The sequence below is a fragment of the Mauremys mutica genome, chromosome 8 (genome assembly GCF_020497125.1).
Source record: "Mauremys mutica isolate MM-2020 ecotype Southern chromosome 8, ASM2049712v1, whole genome shotgun sequence".
NCBI classification, from domain to species: Eukaryota; Metazoa; Chordata; order Testudines; family Geoemydidae; genus Mauremys; species Mauremys mutica.
In genome coordinates this window covers 46,423,985-46,441,365 of record NC_059079.1, presented here as the reverse complement: position 1 = coordinate 46,441,365, position 17,381 = coordinate 46,423,985, and the positions used below count along the sequence as shown (strand labels likewise).

At 41.1% G+C, this 17,381-nt stretch overlaps 1 protein-coding gene across 5 annotated transcripts in view; it reads left to right on the top strand.

Annotated features, from left to right (window-relative positions):
- Nucleotides 1-17,381, top strand: part of LOC123375381 (beta-1,3-galactosyltransferase 2-like) — a 185,447-nt gene that overhangs the window by 151,879 nt on the left and 16,187 nt on the right. Inside the window, exon 1 of one of the 5 annotated variants that reach the window (XM_045026209.1) lies at nt 4,895-5,005. The exons of the other annotated variants lie outside the window; for them this stretch is intronic. The gene's annotated coding sequence lies outside the window, so the exon portion shown is untranslated. Of the gene's footprint in view, nt 1-4,894; nt 5,006-17,381 lie in introns of those variants that run through there. 5 annotated transcript variants of the gene reach the window in all.

Sequence of the window (17,381 nt, the reverse complement as noted above, 5' to 3'; positions counted from 1 at the left end):
TTATTGGAACAAAACTCTTTGACATTTTGGATCAAAAAGTATCAGTGAAATCAATACATTCCTGTAACGTGTCAATTTCATTGAGTCTGCATTTTCCAATGGCAAAGTGTTCTGTTGGAAATCAGCTCTACCAGTAACCATTCACAGATGTAAAAGATTATTTTGCCCACACAATAAGGGCCCAGTCCATGCAAAGTCATAGTTACATAATCAGTTCCACTGACTTCCATGAGGCTTCTTGTGTAAATAAAGATCAGTCTTTTGACCAAGACTGGGTTCCCCCCACCCCTTCCCCTTTGCAGTGCACCTGGCCATGGATGAGCGTGGCCAATACAGACTACAATTTGTGCCCCTGAAGTGAGGGGCTAGACTTTGGCCCCTGTGGTGGGTGCAAGCCAAAGGACTGCCATGATGCCTGGAATGGGGGTGAGAAAGAAGTAGTGGGTACTGCCAGAGGGCAGTGTCCTGAAGAGGACACCGCCGACCGGGGGAGCAACGTGGGTCCAAAACAGCAGAGTAGAGCAAGATACCACCCATAAGAAGCAGCAAAGAATCCTGTGGCACCTTATAGACTAACAGACGTTTTGCAGCATGAGCTTTCGTGGGTGAATACCCACCAGACTAACACGGCTACCCCTCTGATACTTGACACCCATAAGACACTACCCACAGAGGGTGCTCTGGAGCTGGACAGAGCTAATTCCCGGAGCAACCAGCAGCAGACGCTGTGGTGGTGAGTCTGCAACCTGTTACAGTACTCTTTTTGAATATCTGTAGAAAAATCAGTATTTCATGAAGCTTTATAGATCGTTAATTCACAATTTTCTGGTATTTTAGAAATGACTTAACTAGCCAATTTGAGGCATTTTTTGGTGTAGATAGAACCTAACAGCTGAACTTAAAAGTACAAAATAGTTGCAGTGGCTCTTCTATCTATTGTATGAAACCAAAATCTAAAGGCCTTTAATATAAATGCATCTTCTCTCTACTCACTTGTCTCCATGCTATTCATAAGGTTGATATTCCTTTTCAAAGATGACTGCATAAAGAGAGAATTCATCCATGAAAACGTTTAGCTATTAAAACATACATGCTATTTTAAAGATAGAGGCTAAAAAATAAAGCCCCTAAGTGAATACTGCCAAAACATTTTTTTATGACTTGATGAAACCAGACTTGGGTTACTGCAATCTCCTTCCTTTCAGCCTTCCTGGCTTCCATCACACATCCCTCCATTTTGTCCAGAATTCTGTGACCACGCCTACCAACTTTGCTCAACATGGCAACCCTCTCTCAGATTCACTTCAGTGACAATACATCTTTAGCATCAAAACTAAACTCCTCATCTACTCAAGCTACCATATGCAAGGCTGTGCAAGCAATGTCCCTGCCTTTATCTAATCATTCTCATTTTTGCCACTCCCTTACTTAGCTTCTGTACTCTATAGTACTGCTTTCCTTCGTGCAAACTTTGTATCCTACAAGTGCCTCAAATACAGGACTGGCTCTAGGCAGCAGCAAACAAAGCACGTGCTTGGGGCGGCATTCTGAGTGGGATTTTTGTTGTTGTTTGTTTTGTATTTTTGCTTGGGGCGGCAAAAAACCTAGAGCCAGCCCTGCTCAAATATTCCTTAAATGTGTCTATAATTGCATAACTTGCCTAGAAAACATTTTATTTTAAAAGATATCTGAACTGGGAAAGGAGTCTATCTGTTATCCAAAAGTAACTGATATAGCCTATCACTTTCATATTTCCATGAGTCCTTTTTCTATATTGTCAGATGCTGCCTTGCAAAGGCAACCTAGACAACAGTATATTCTGATAGTACAAAATGGTGTATGCAAAAAAAATCTTTATGCAAAAAAAACTTTATGTAAAAAAAACTTTACTACTTCTGATTACTGGTTTTATGTGATGATTCATTACATGTAATACAGAGAAGACTTTCATGTTAAGTATGATACAAATTGTTAAACTTTATCATCCACAATTCTGGTGAGATTGGGCCTCTTAAAATAACAGGTAAATTACTGATGTGTGTTGTCACGATTACAGGGCTGACTGTACCTTGGACCCTGTGATAAATGAAGTAGAGAGGAGCGGGAAGCTCCCTTTTATGGACAGCCAGACAGTTAGCTATAAAATCCCTCTTAGTAGCTGTTCTCTACTTGCTTTACTTGTAAAGGATTAAAAAGTCCACAGGTAAAAGGAAAGGAGGGGCACCTGACCAATGGGAAGGCTAGAACTTTTTAAAATTGGGGAAAAACTTCCCTTTGTCTGTTCTGTTGTTCTCTGGAGAGAGGGGACAAAGCAGAGACAAGGCTGGGACTATACTGTAAAAAACTTTTTGTCAGGTATGGAAATCATCAGATCATACCTAAAACCTACTCATAAATCAGAAAATGTCTAGAAAGACGCAATTAGGTTTGTTTCTGTTTATTTTTTATTGGCTTGTGGATTCCTCAGTGCTAATCTCAAATGCTTTTTATTTTGCTTGTAACCTTTAGGCTGGACTTCAAGATTAATTTCTGTAAGTCCAGCCTAAAGGTTTTTTTTTTTTTTTAAATCTAGCAAAAGCCTAAGTTCCAGATGTTTGTTTTCTTTTTCTTTTTTAATAAAATTTACTTTTTTTAAAAAACAGCTAATTTCCTTTGTTTTCTTTCTTAGCTTCCCTGGAGAGGGTGGTGAAAGGGCTTGAGGGTACCCCTCAGGAAGGAATTCCCAAGTGTGCTTTCCTGAGTTCCAAGGAATTTTGCATTTGAGTGGTGGCAGCATCTACCCATCCAAGATCAGAGAGAAGCTGTAACCTTGGGAGTTTAATACAAGCCTGGAGTTTTAATATTTAGAATCCTTGCGGGCCCCCACCTTCTGTACTCAAAGTGCCAGAGTGGGGAATCAGCCTTGACAGTCCGATTTCTGATTTTCACATAAGTGTAATAAAATAAACCTTCATCATCCACAGTTTTTGGTGAGGTTGGTTCAAGTTAAAGATGAGCAATTATGGATATGTATTTTGTCATGATAACAGGACTAACTGCCCCTGGTTCCCTTTGAGACTTCTGAGTGCACCCCCTTAGCTGTTAGACCTTGTTCCCTTTCCTGTCTTGGGAAGTAACTTTGAGATTCTTCCACTTTTAGACCAAGATTTGGGTGCAGCACCTCATCCATGCCAACAGATTTGTTACTGTGGAGGTTTGACTGGACACTTGCATGTCTTCCCTTCTGGAGCCTGTGACCAATAATATAGTGAACAACAACCTTTAAACAAGTAGGGCTAATAGCAAACAGAACAAAGCATCAGAAGCAGCAAAGAATCCTGTGGCACCTTATAGACTAACAGACGTTTTGCAGCATGAGCTTTCGTGGGTGAATACCCACTTTTTCGGATGCAAGTAGTGGAAATTTCCAGGGGCAGGTTTATATAAGCAAGCAAGAAGCAAGCTAGAGATAATGAGGTTAGTTCAATCAGGGAGGATGAGGCCCTGTTCTAGCAGTTGAGTGAAAACCAAGGGAGGAGAAACTGGTTCTGTAGTTGGCAAGCCATTCACAGTCTTTGTTTAATCCTGAGCTGATGGTGTCAAATTTGCAGATGAACTGGAGCTCAGCAGTTTCTCTTTGAAGTCTGGTCCTGAAGTTTTTTTGCTGCAGGATGGCCACCTTAAGATCTGCTATTGTGTGGCCAGGGAGGTTGAAGTGTTCTCCTACAGGTTTTTGTATATTGCCATTCCTAATATCTGATTTGTGTCCATTTATCCTTTTTCTTAGAGACTGTCCAGTTTGGCCGATGTACATAGCAGAGGGGCATTGCTGGCATATGATGGCATATATTACATTGGTGGACGTGCAGGTGAATGAACCGGTGATGGTGTGGCTGATCTGGTTAGGTCCTGTGATGGTGTCGCTGGTGTAGATATGTGGGCAGAGTTGGCATCGAGGTTTGTTGCATGGATTGGTTCCTGAGTTAGAGTTACTATGGTGCGGTGTGCAGTTACTGGTGAGAATATGCTTCAGGTTGGCAGGTTGTCTGTGGGAGAGGACTGGCCTGCCACCCAAGGCCTGTGAAAGTGTGGGATCATTGTCCAGGATGGGCTTTAGATCCCTGATGATGCGCTGGAGGGGTTTTAGCTGGGGACTGTATGTGATGGCCAGTGGAGTCCTGTTGGTTTCTTTCTTGGGTTTGTCTTGCAGTAGGAGGCTTCTGGGTACACGTCTGGCTCTGTTGATCTGTTTCCTTATTTCCTCGTGCGGGTACTGTAGTTTTGAGAATGCTTGGTGGAGATTTTGTAGGTGTTGGTCTCTGTCTGTGGGGTTGGAGCAGATGCGGTTGTACCTCAGTGCTTAGCTGTAGACAATGGATCTTGTGGTGTGCCCGGGATGGAAGCTGGAGGCATGAAGGTAGGCATAGCGGTCGGTAGGTTTTTGGTATAGGGTGGTGTTAATGTGACCATCAATTATTTGCACCGTAGTGTCTAGGAAGTGGACCTCCCGTGTAGATTGGTCCAGGCTGAGGTTGATGGTGGGGTGGAAGCTGTTGAAATCGTGGTGGAATTTTCCAGAGTCTCCTTCCCATGGGTCCAGATGATGAAGATGTCATCAATGTAGCGTAGGTAGAGAAGGGGCGTGAGTGGACGGGAGCTGAGGAAGCGTTGTTCCAGGTCAGCCATAAAAATATTGGCATATTGTGGGGCCATGCGGGTGCCCATAGCGGTGCCACTGATCTGGAGATATATATTGTCATCAAATTTGAAATAGTTGTGTGTGAGGATAAAGGCACAGAGCTCAGCAACCAGTTGTGCTGTGGCATCATCAGGGATACTGTTCCTGACAGCTTGTATTCCATCAGCGTGTGGGATGTTTGTGTAGAGAGCCTCTACATCCATGGTGGCCAGGATGGTGTTTTCTGGAAGGTCACCAATGCATCAAAGCATCAGAGAAAATTAATTCAAAATAACAAACAGTGTACATGCATATTTAGATTCATTTAATCTTCTGCCTTATTACAAGGTAAGTTAGATGGGATTCCCTCCTGAGTTACAGGACAAGGGACAAAACTTACATTGTTTTAGGAAGCCCAGGAGCTCTTGAGACCTAGTCTGTCTTCTGAAGAGTCTCCCAAACTGCTCTCCTGTTTAGAAAAAAACTTCCTTTTTCTCAAATTCTTACCTTTCCTGTGTGTGCCTGGACTTCATTACAGAGCCTAGGCATGAAGTCTTTCCTTTTCCCTCAGACTAGTTTTTCCTAGTCAGTCAGCCAGGCCATCTAAGAACATGGCCTTGTGACAGTTGCTTTGTTGTTTGGCAGTTAGATCCATTCAGCCTTAATGATTTGCAATCACAGGCCTCATGTCTACAGGGGAGTGTGCTGAACCTATCTTTTTTCCTCCATCATAAGAATCCTATATATAAAACACAGTTTTGGGTCCAAAGCAATATTAATTATCAAGCACCACAACTTTCATCATATGTATATAAGAAGATGATAGTCTCACTAGAATACTTATTGTGCTGTCTTTTTAATTGTGCTCAGTTATTGCCATCTGCATGAGGTGTAATGTTGATCATCTAATTAAGTCCTCTTTACTTGCTTCTGCAAAATGGAGTTAGGTTTCCCATGTGTGTCTGGGGTAAGTGAGCCTTGTTTATGGTATTTAAACAACGTAGAAAAATATAAATAATCCTGTGGAAATGTCAGAGTGATGGACTGGTGTAACATGTAAATACTCAGCTGGGGCAAGCCCTATCAGCTGCAGAGAAGTCATGGATCAGAACTGCTGTGCTTCAATTGCCTGGGTCAGCCATGCCATAGAGATATCATACAAGCAATCTTCTGCATGCCACAGAGTCCAGGGAATGGATAGGACTGTGGCCAGTAGGATCCACTCAACCCAAACCATACATTTGAGGAGAGATGTGGAAAACTAGGGTAGTAAGCCCTGTCTGCAGCTATGGACCGTGGAAATAGTATTAATAACAGATATGGGGGATGTTATATTTTTCCCTCCCTCAGTGCACACACTGTTCATCTTGTGCAAAGTTCATTGACTAGATCTTTTCTAAGGAACTGATAGTGTCACTCTTAGATTATTATTTTTAATTGCATGGTAACAATTGCTTTTCAATTCTCCTTTAAAGACTCTTTTCCAGTCAGTGTTGTACTTGTTAAATGACTCAGGGAGATAGCCATGAAGGCTGAAGTCCTCTGTGTGCTTTGTTTCCATTTAAAAGGAACGGTTTTGCAAAATGCAGTGGAAAAAGAAATGCACTATAGTATTGTTTAACCAGATGAAATGTTACTTATTTATATTCACAACTCAGGATAGACTAGTTTAAATGGAAAAAGAACAAATCCCAAAAGTTTATTAACTATAATACAATTTTTATAACTTTAGAAAATAAATAGTTTCAAAGGCTGTTAAAGCTATTCCATATTTTCATTAAGTGCTATTAAATGTAATTAACATAGTTTTGCAGTGGTATCTTAAAAGTGCTTAATTCCCATTGCTTATAATAGAGCCATTTGTTATTCAAATTGCTGCAATCATTTAAGCAAAAGAATGCCAAGTGATTAATGCAAATTATAAACTTAGTCCAAAGTTAGAAATAAATTTATGCAAATCTTTCCAACAATATTTACCATAAAATGAAAAATAATCATTATACTGCACAATCTTAGCACAACACATATATGTGCTGCATTACTTTATCAAGGCAATAGGAGATTGGAAATAAACCATGAAACAGTGTGGAGTCCTTAAACTAATGGCTGTGACTGGAGCATTTGGAGTTAATATTCCAAAGGGCTGAAACAGCATCATGGTGATTGGGAGCAAGTGTCTACCTATAGGGGGTCTGATCCCTCTCAAAACCCCATATGGTTCATGGAAAACAGCCAACAGGCACATAATGAGAGGACTGTTCTTTCAGAGGGTACTATAGATGGTTATAATTGGAAGAAATGTTGGAAGCTGCTCCTTTTAATATGAGCCATGATAGGGGAAGATGAGACCTTGAAATACATGGAATCACAAAAACATCATGGTAATTTCTGCATTTCCTAGGGGACAACTAATATCTCTTCCCATCCCATTGCTGCCATACCATGGGTCCACAGAAATAACAGCATTGTGTTATGTCTAAGGACCTATCCTCCTGGAAACAAGACAAAGTATCAACAATACAGTTCTCAGTTTGAAGGATGTGCTAAAACAAACTGTTAAATGGGTTCCAAGATTAAGCACCCTAGCAAAAATGCACACTTCAGCAACATGAACCTAGAAGACCACTGCAGCTGGCTGCTGATAATCTGAAGCACGGTTTGATTTTCAAACCAGACACAAACCTGCTGATTCCTGAATCTTTCACCCCACATGAGAACTGCCATCAGAGTGAAAAACAATGATTGCTTAGAAGATCCTTCACCCCAAAATTCCTTGTGGAGGGCCAGTTCTCCTATGGCAATTTCCAATAAAAAATACACCAAATTCAATACTACCAAAAGTATCGAAGTGAATCTTCCCCCAAAATAGATTCTGACCACCAGCATGAGACACTGGGATATCCTTTTAAAAATTGCTGCCAGATCCATAGGCTGTCCTTCAGCTCCCTTGTAAATAGAATAAAAATATTGAGGCCTTTGGACCTAGTATGGTTTCCTGAACCTGACATGGAAGTTGGTAATATCTGCCCTGTTAGGGTAGTCTAACACCAGCACCTTAGTATTTCCATTTTAATCAAGGTTGGGGAATTTTCATGTGGCAATAAAGCTCTCTCCATCACAATCAACAGTAGGCTTGGTGTTCTCTTGACTGAAAAACATCCACAAGCCTCAGAGATGAGCACAACCCATGTGATCTCTTTCAGAACCATCCCTTTTGCAATAGGGAACAATTATAAGGTTATTGGGAGGACTTGGTGAATGGGAAGTGGTGGAAGCTTTCTCAACTGTACCAAAAAGTGATGGGAAGAGATAAATTGCTAGCCCCTGATTCAGGAAAAATATTTGCACGCCCCTGCAGAGACTGTTCTCCACCGTCAAGGGAGGAGAGTGTGTTAGTGAGGCCTCCTGCAGAGCTGGGAAGTGCCTCACTCCCATTTCCCCTCCTACCTTGAGTGGCAAGTCAAGGGAGCTGCTCAAAGGAAACCACCCAGTCCAGCACTAGTATTGTGAATGCCTTTTTACCCCTGCCAGGACAGTTGGAGGAAAAGAGGTAGGTGAAGAGCCCCTGGCAAGCTCCCGTCTAACACCATCCTGAGATTGGAACAAGAGGGTTGGGTTAGGAGTCAGCCCCTTTCCCTCCCCTGATAGACCTGCCTCTTTTGAGGTGAGGCGAGGCATTGAAACAAAGGCATTAATAATGAGCATGTTACTTCCTCCGTACTGCAGGTGTCCTGTGTGTGTTCAATCAGTTCAGCCTTGAAGAGTGTAGTTGAGATACTGTGGTCTGATCATCAACTGATATTTTTTAAATGATATTAACTGAGCTTTGTGCTTTTTGTCAGCCTTTTATTTGCATCTTTAAACAGGTGTGATCTTTTAGCTCAAAGTTTAGACTGAAATTCTGCTCGTGCAAGATCACTGTGGAGATCCTTGGTATTAAAGACATTTACTCATATCGTCTAGAGCTATATTAAGAAATTGCATGCGTTTTTTTTTAATTGTCCATCAGAAACCTAATTAGAATAATATAACCTCTGAGCGTATGAGTTTGACAACTCTGGCTTCTATATTTTAAAGCAGGCTGCACATAATGTCTAGGCTGCTAAATGTACCATAGTAATCCTCTCTGTTCCTAACTTGTCTGATTTATTATTCATGACAGGGTCAACTAAAATCACCAGTATTCCTAGAACACGAGGATCCTCACCTTCTGCAATTTGTACTGCTATCCCACTAATTTGTCATGGAAGGCCTAATTCTTGCCTTCCTCAATATACATAGCTGTCAACAAAATTATCCAAATCCTGGATAAGGCTTAGCACATGTGCATGTCAGAAAACTTATAGCTAAAAGCAGGGGAGCCTGAATAAATTTAGATGCCTTGATTCTCTCTATCAGAAGTTTAGAGAAATCATTACAGAGGTCCCCAAAGATTTGATACTGCATAGGGGTTTACTGGCGTCTGGCCAAATCTCAAAAGAATTGGAATGGTGGCATAGTTGGTGAGTGTATGCACCCATTAGTATGAGTGTTCATAATGAGCAATGGTTCCTGAGCAAAATCTTCTATGCAATGTATTACTATTCTTGTTAGGAAGAGAGAGATCTGAGTGCAAGGCTGATATCACACAGAATATGGATGAATGCTAATATGGTTTTGCAACCTATTGCTACCATTACATACTATCCTATGCAGATTTTTTTTTTAAGATCGCAACACTAACTAAACCAATTCAAAATTATCCTTAAAAGTCCAGAATAAGGTTAGGACGACATGGTACCAAGTGGAAACTTCCTGGAACCCCCACCAGTGCCTACTAGAAGTACCTGACTGATTTTAACCAACCAGTATCAATCCAAACTCTCAAACCAGCCCCCAATAAGATCAAAGCCTTTTGTATAAGGGCATGAAATTGATTTCTCTGTCCAGAATCATGGACTCACTTAGAAGCAATCAACTAGAAACATATTCCAAAGCGGGGAAACATGGACTGGCATATGTAAAAAAATGGTACAAACAGAAGCTCTAAAAATAACAACAAAAGTAAAAAAGCTAGAATTTTGTAATTATTGTCTATGGCAGTAAGATGGCTTAAACAACATGCCACGATACTGGCCAGGCAAGTAATGGAGAAAAACAGGGAAGTAGAAGAGATAACTAAGGTTTTGGAGGGATCAATCCAAGCAGTCGAGCGCGCTGGAAAGCCCAAGCTCTTTTAACCAAGCAACGGGTGGTCCAGACTCATGATATGCTCGAACAGATAAAGCAGGAAAATAAAAAAAAAATGGAGACAGCTGTGGAAAACCTGCAAAAGAAAAAGATACCGTCCTCTGTAGCTCAACAGACTTCGAATGCTTTTACAGTACCTGAAGTATGGGAACAGAAATGGAAACAGGCAGTCCTAGCTAAATTGAAAGATGGAACATGGCATAATTGGAATGGATGCTGCAATGGGGAAATGTAGAATGACCCAGTGGATCATCCTTTCTTGACTCGTGGGCAGGGGCTACAGTACCACATGATGAGAACCAAGTTCAGGATAAACCTTCTCCAAAACCTAGATCAATTCCTGTTAAAACAGAAGAAAGGGGGAAAATGGGAGAGAAAGTCTTACCAAAGAACCTGACCCTAACACCCGGCCACACCCCACTTTACCCTTGATGCTACCCCTCAAGCTGATGCTCCATCTTCACTGAGGTTATGGAACACAATGGAAACTGCAACAAAAAAATTATCTGACAATTGAAGGGAGCCATGGCTCTGTGGCAATTATGCAGAAAGAGAAATGAATCTGGCACCCAAATGTACATATACACCTCACCCACCTCGAGTTAGCGGCTTAACAGCCAGGCTTGATGCTTTAAAAATTACTGAACTAACTGCATTATCTGGAGCTGTTGGCCCCCCACCTTTTGAGAATTGTAATGAGTTTATGGCAGTGCTCACAGTTGTTAAAGGTGGTGGGAATTGACATGTTTCAGGAACCAATTTTAGTACAAACCCTTTTGGGACCACTGAAATGTCATACCATTGGTTTTGATGATCATGTTATGCAAATGGTTAAATGTGTGGATCAAAAACATTTTAAGTTATTGAGTAAATTAGCTGCACTTAAAGGAATTACAAGAATGCCAGGAGAGGCTCCAGCCAATCTAGCTGACAGCATACAAATGTATACTAGGGTAACAGCAGGGGTTACTAATCTCAAGGATTTGAATCAACTTGATTTGGAGGTGTTGCCTTCTGGTTGATAGAATGGATGAATGCTTGGTGTGAGAATGGAGGCAGAGACATACCTTGGAATGAATGGATTGAAAAAGTGGAGACTGCAGATAAACAGCAGAAGGAACTCCTGTCAAGGAGCTGCGAACACAGTTAGGACAGTGGAAAACAGAGGGTCCTGGATGCTCTCCCCGTGGCCATGGCTGGGGTTGGAGAGGTTGTGCAATGAACTGAGGTAGCAGAGTAAATAGAGACAGTGAATGGGTATCACCTGGAGTTATGAAACAGGGGAACTTAGACCTTAAAGGAGCGAATGAGATGCTGTGGGCGCAGCTATACGCATGTATGATTGGCAAGGAGTCTCAAAAGAAGGAAGAAAAGGCAGTGATGAAGGTGGCTAAGGTGACTGTCTTGGCGTCTGGATTGAATGACCTGATTGCTAGTAATCCAGTAGCATAGGCCAGCCTGCCCTGCAACTCAGAATGCATTTTTCGGCAACCCATGACAATAGATGTCTGGGGACACCCCTGCTTAAGTATCCGAGTCGGGGATGGGCTTGCAGATTTTCTATTGGACTCTGGGTCTGGAATTCCTATAGTAAAAGATGTATTTAATGTATATCCAATTGTGTACTACGTACAAATACAGGGCATATCAGGAACTAAGCAAACATATTACGTTAAAACCCTCCATCTCCAGTTTGGTGTACATACCATTCAGGAGAAGTGTGCTGTTGCAGGGAGAGAAAATCTAATTGGGGCAGAAAGTATCAAACAATTGGGATTAATCCTGGATTTCCCAAATATTTGTATCAGACAAATTCTCACTGTAATGAGAGCTACAAATGACGCTAACCTGATCCCCGTGGGACTTGCTACTAGACGGTGAAAGCAATAAAGCCCAAACAGCCACCTCCTGCCCCAGAAAGCTGGGAAGGTTGGTGGGCTGAGATTCAAACCATCTGTGCAGCGGACTCCCTAGATACGGGAAAAATACAAACTTCCATTACATTAGAAGGAGACATACTTCCATACATTAAACAATACCCCAGGAAGCAAAAGATTCTTTAAGGCAAGTTATAGAAGAATTGGAAAAACAAAAAATAATTTGAAGGTTTTAAGCGCCTAACTTGGCACCAATCTGGCCAGTCAAAAAACCTGATGGAACATGGAGATTAACTATCGGGGGTGAAACAGAACTGTCAAATGGAGGGCACCAGTAGTAGCTGCTTACCCAGAATTGTTGGAGGTATTAACCCCTGACATGAAGTGGTTCTCAGTACTTGACATGGCAAATGGCTTTTGGAGTTCACCTTTAAACCCAGAGTCTCAATACAGAACATCTTTTGTATTCCAGGGTATGCCATATTGCTGGAATGTTTTGCCTATTGGGGTACTGTGACGCACCCACAATATTTCATACTGTAGTGAGAAATATGCTAGAGAAGGAGGGACTGTTACAAACGGGAAGAATAGTCCAGTAGGTAGATGACATTTTAATAGTCAGTGAAACAGAACAGGAACATGAAGTATTACTGACTAGCTGCTAAGCATACGGCTTGAAACTTAACCACTCTAAATCCCAGATTAAACAGAAAGAAGTGCAATATCTTGGAATTCGACTCAGTATAGGGGGAAGGTCTATGGATAAGGAAAAGGTGAAGTGTGTTGTTAACCTCCCTATGCTGGTAGATACTAAACCTTTGCAATCTTTTTTGGGGCTCACTAACTTCTGCAGAGAATTTATGGTTGGGTACGCAGAGAAGGTAGGTCCCCTATACTACTTAAAAGACCACAGTGGTCCTGGAGAGAGGATGCAACTAATGCATGGGAAATCCTGAAAAAAGGATTAATGGAGGCACCTACTTTGGCTGCCCCTAACAGCAAGTTCCACTTTGTTAAGAATGTCTGTATTTTTAGTATGCTTACACAGGACACTGGTGCTGGGGAAAGACTTGTTGCTTATTATAGCAGAGCATTAACAGGTCCAGAAGCAAACTGGAAATGTGTGAGCAAACCGCTCTCGCTGCCTACTGGACACTAAAAAAAGCTCAGGCAATCATCAGAGCAAGCAAGGTGATTGTAAAGAATTACCACGCACTGGGAAAATTACTCAGTCAGGAAATCTGTCTAAAGGACATGTGAGAGTAGATAAGGCCATTCAGTGGGTCTTTGCTCTCATGTCCGAGAATGTTCAATTAGTCCCACTAAAAGAACTTGAAATATGTGTATGCGGATTGACTATAAACGGTCGAGAACATGTTTGTGAACCCCAATGAGAATCCAAAGCACTATCTTTAAAGCAACCCCAATTGAACAGGTGATTGGCCTGCTTTCTCTGTACTAAAATCAAGTGAGTGGGATCTTCTTGGCTTCTAGATATGAATTAAGTGAGGAGTTTTTAATGTCCCCTAAACAGTTAGTATTTTTTATCCTTGCTGCAAACTATTACTTACATAAATAAACCTCACCCAATAACTTCACCTCACTGGAACTATTCACATGAATAAGGACTTCACACATGCACAAGACTACTTTGCAGGAGTATTAGTAATGGTTTCAAGGACTGGACACCATGTTGTCATCTACCAGACTACATCCACTTACAGCAGGGGTGTTCTGGATTCTTTCAAAAGAAACTGTTCTTCAAAATCTGCTGATTAGACTCAATTGAGAGTAATTGGTTTTGGTTGGCAATTCCTGGAGCTAACAAGATTACTGCTCACCTGGTCTAGGGGCTAATGCTTAAACCTTTGGTGGAGACAGTGTTGCAGTGAAAGACAACACAGAAACTGCACTGGGCATGAGGTTCTCCACTACTTGCTAAAATCATTAAGAGGTGGATTAAGTGATGGAACCTCACAATGTGACTTCATAAAGGGCAGTGGCATAGAGGAAGTGGTCAGCGGAAGCAAAGACAGCAGCAGCTGTGAGCCAGCAGCAGCAGAAGAAGCATTGCTCAATGCTGGCCACAGGGGTGGGAAATGAACCACTGTGAATAGATTTTTGAACTCTGGGTCTTCTCTAACCAAGGACAGCCAACTGTGAGTTGGGCACAGCAGAGAGAGAAGGGAGTGATATGAAGAGTAACATTTGTTTCACACTGCAAAAAACTGAGGCAAAGGACACTGCCCAACACACTGGGGAGTGGTCGTTTGCCTATGGTCAGACACTTTTGAACTGTGGTTTTGGTGTTTTCCCAAATTAACATTGGGTGCCCTTTTCCCTTTTATTAAAAATTATCTTTTATTATACAGACTCAGTGGGAAAGTACTGCCTCTTAGAAGTGCCCAGGGTAGAGCTAAATTTTCCCAAATTACCAGGGAGGGGCTTGAGCCAGATCTATTTTGTTTTGTTAAGAGGAACACCTAGATATTGAATCCAACCATGGTTGCTGCTAACTGCACCTGGCAGAAGGGTTACATAATCATGCACCTAGTGAAACTTAAGAGCAAAACTCTGTTAAATGGAAGTGAGATAAAGATCAGCTCCTAAAGCACAGCTAGAGCAAGTAGGGCTCATGGGAAATTTTCAATGAAAAATTGGGTTTTCATCAAAAGTGTGTGTGTGTAAAATGTCTGTTTTCCACAAAATCATCATCATTAATTTTTTGGTCAGAAAACTTAAAAATATAGGGTGAGTTTTTTGAAGTTTTTAGTTTTATGATGGAAAATTGAAATTTACTGTTAAAAGTTTTTAACTAAAATGAAGAAGAAAAAAATATTGTCATCAATTTTTCACAAAGATTGTTCTCACTACTAGCTCTAGTTACAAACAAGACACAAATTTGTACACAGCTGGGTGTGGTCATTAAGACTGGAGGACTTCACAGTAACTTCCAGGCAAGGGCAGCTTGGGAAAATGTATCGCAAGCACAGGATTCAGCATGCAAAAGGAACAGAGATGGGTGGTTGTTAAGAACACACAGAGGGCTGTGAAGCGGCACATCTGGTGGCATTTAGGGAGCAGAAGGGTGTGAAAGACAAGGGAAGAACATGCAGGCAAATCTTTTGAAACCATGGGCTGCTGCTGAACATTGTGGTAAGTGAAAGTGGGAGTCAGTAGAGCTACCCTGGTTTATACCAGATGAGGAGCTGGACCTTCATTCTGGATGTCACACAGTTGGGGAGTTGTGCCTTGTGATGTTTGAACCCTGGTGTGTTTACTTAGGATAAGCACCCAAAAGTTCAAATGTTGATTCAAGCCTTGTGCTCTGGAGACCTAGAGAGCCAGGAGCTCGTTATTGATGTCGGGTAGTCTTTTTGTTTTTTGTACAATGGACTCAATGCTTGTGAGTGGGAGGTATTGCCCTGATAAGGGCACCTGGAGAATAGGGTTTCCAACTTTATATTTAAAAAATAAGGGACAGATTTCTTAGCCCCCAACCCCAATGGCACCTGAAGAGGTAGTGATTTCTGCCCCCACCCTCAGGGATGTTGACCTTTGAAACTTGAGGTGTGGGGAACCTACTAATAATAATTATATAATTAATAAGCCATACTCATCTACATTTGCCAGGGGTATTTCTTGCTGCTAACTCCTGATCCTGTTGTGTGGAGATGAAGAAAATCTTTGGAAGATAACTGCAAGTTTATGCAAATTTGGAATTTGCTTTTAATTAAATCTATGCTGCATCTGTTCCATTATCAGATCATTTATTCCACAACAAGAAAAACAATCCTCTCTACAAAATCATTTTATTCTGGTACAGTAAGTAGAAAGCACACCGTTTGAAACAAGTTTTTCACAATTTTATATCCACGCTTCTGAAACACATCCATCCACTTTTCACTGACACTTAAAATTTCAGTTTTTGATGTATCAGTGGTATCTTATCTGGCGCACAATTCCTCAAAGAGGTTTCCTTAATTTTGAGTGCTAGTTACATTCTCAAGGTCTGAGAAACTAAGCTTCCCAGAGAGTCTAATGGGTTTCAGCTTCATCATTACGTTGTCAGAAGAGAAATCAATCCAGTTATCAGTGTTCAAAAGCTTAGATTCATAAAACTTAATAAAGCCTTGTTTTACCTTCACTTTTTGTTGTAGAAATAGTTTTTCCATCAGTTTGGCTTTGAATAAAAAAACATCTTTCTGGTTTAGCATGTTCATCTTAAAATGGTACATCTCTGCTTGCACACCAGTAATTCATAGCTATGATTCCTCCAACTTCTTCACAAGTTTGTTGAAGACACAAACTGCTTTGTGTTTTTTCCATGTGTAAATGTCCACAATGCCAGTATAGATGCTATTTCTGGTGAAAATCTTCTTTAAAGTTACTTAGCAAGACTCCCTTAGTTATTTGAAATAACTGTAATCTCTGGCCACTTTCTCAGAATTGGTCAATTGCCATGTTAAGGGATAGCCATCTTGTACTCACATTTTACTGTACTACTTTCCATTCAGTTTGAATAAACTAAAAAAAAAAAATACTCCACTTCTGAGTTCTTCTCTGACCTGTGTGGACACACACAAATGGTTGTAAAATTTCAACAGTGTCATTTGTTGACTGACAGGTGATCACTTGCATGTTTGTAAGTATTGTGGATTATGTATGCCAGGCAGTTGGCCTTCAGAATGTGGTCATTTTTGGTACATAACAGAAATATTGATTTGTGTTTGCCAATGTTCATATTTGCCTTAGAGTATGTGGTAATACAATTAACATTATCTGGTATTTCTCTAGGCAGTTCTTTACAGCATGATGAATGCCACTTGCAGATTCATCATAGTCTTCATAAAAGTCGAGCAACTTTTACTGAATGCCATCTGATGTGGTACTGTAAGCATATTGCTTTGTAATTGATTTACATTATTTGAGGCATCAATTGCTACAGAGAAATACATGGGTTGTTCTGGTGGTGATGTTATTTAATCCTGTAAACAATCCCTCACAGACTCTGGGGCCAAAACAGTGGTCACTAATAGCTCTTGCTTTGTTCTTGCACAAGGCAATTTGTTAACAATGTTAGAATTGTGAACCATTTCACCAACAGCATGGACTGTGGCAACAATGCTGTGGTTAACTATGTGATAAATGGTTGCAATTTCACATGCTGCAATTTTGTCACTTTCAGTGTTTGAAGAGACAAGGAATTTCAGACCTTTGACCTGTGCTTTTTTCTTGTATCCATCATTTGCTTAATGCTGTCTTAAGTCAGTTTTGCCTCTGTGTCCACAATAATGAATTCACATTGATCCAAAGTACAAAAGGCTTTACCAGGATTGCCACCAATAGGCATTATCCAGGTGTATTTTTCTTCATTGAAATTTTATATCTACACAGAATCCTTTTTTTCTGTTTAGACCCAGAACTTTCTGAAGTTCCTACCGTTTCTGGTATTACTAGGCAGATGGGCTGCTGCATGTGGACTCCAGAGTGGTGTCTGTGTTCACCCCATTCTCCTGGCCAAATTCCAGTGTGGAGAATTGCATTCAGTACCCCTAAATCATCGCTCCCACATACACCCCTCCTATTGGATAAACAAGTCCTGTTCACATCCTGTC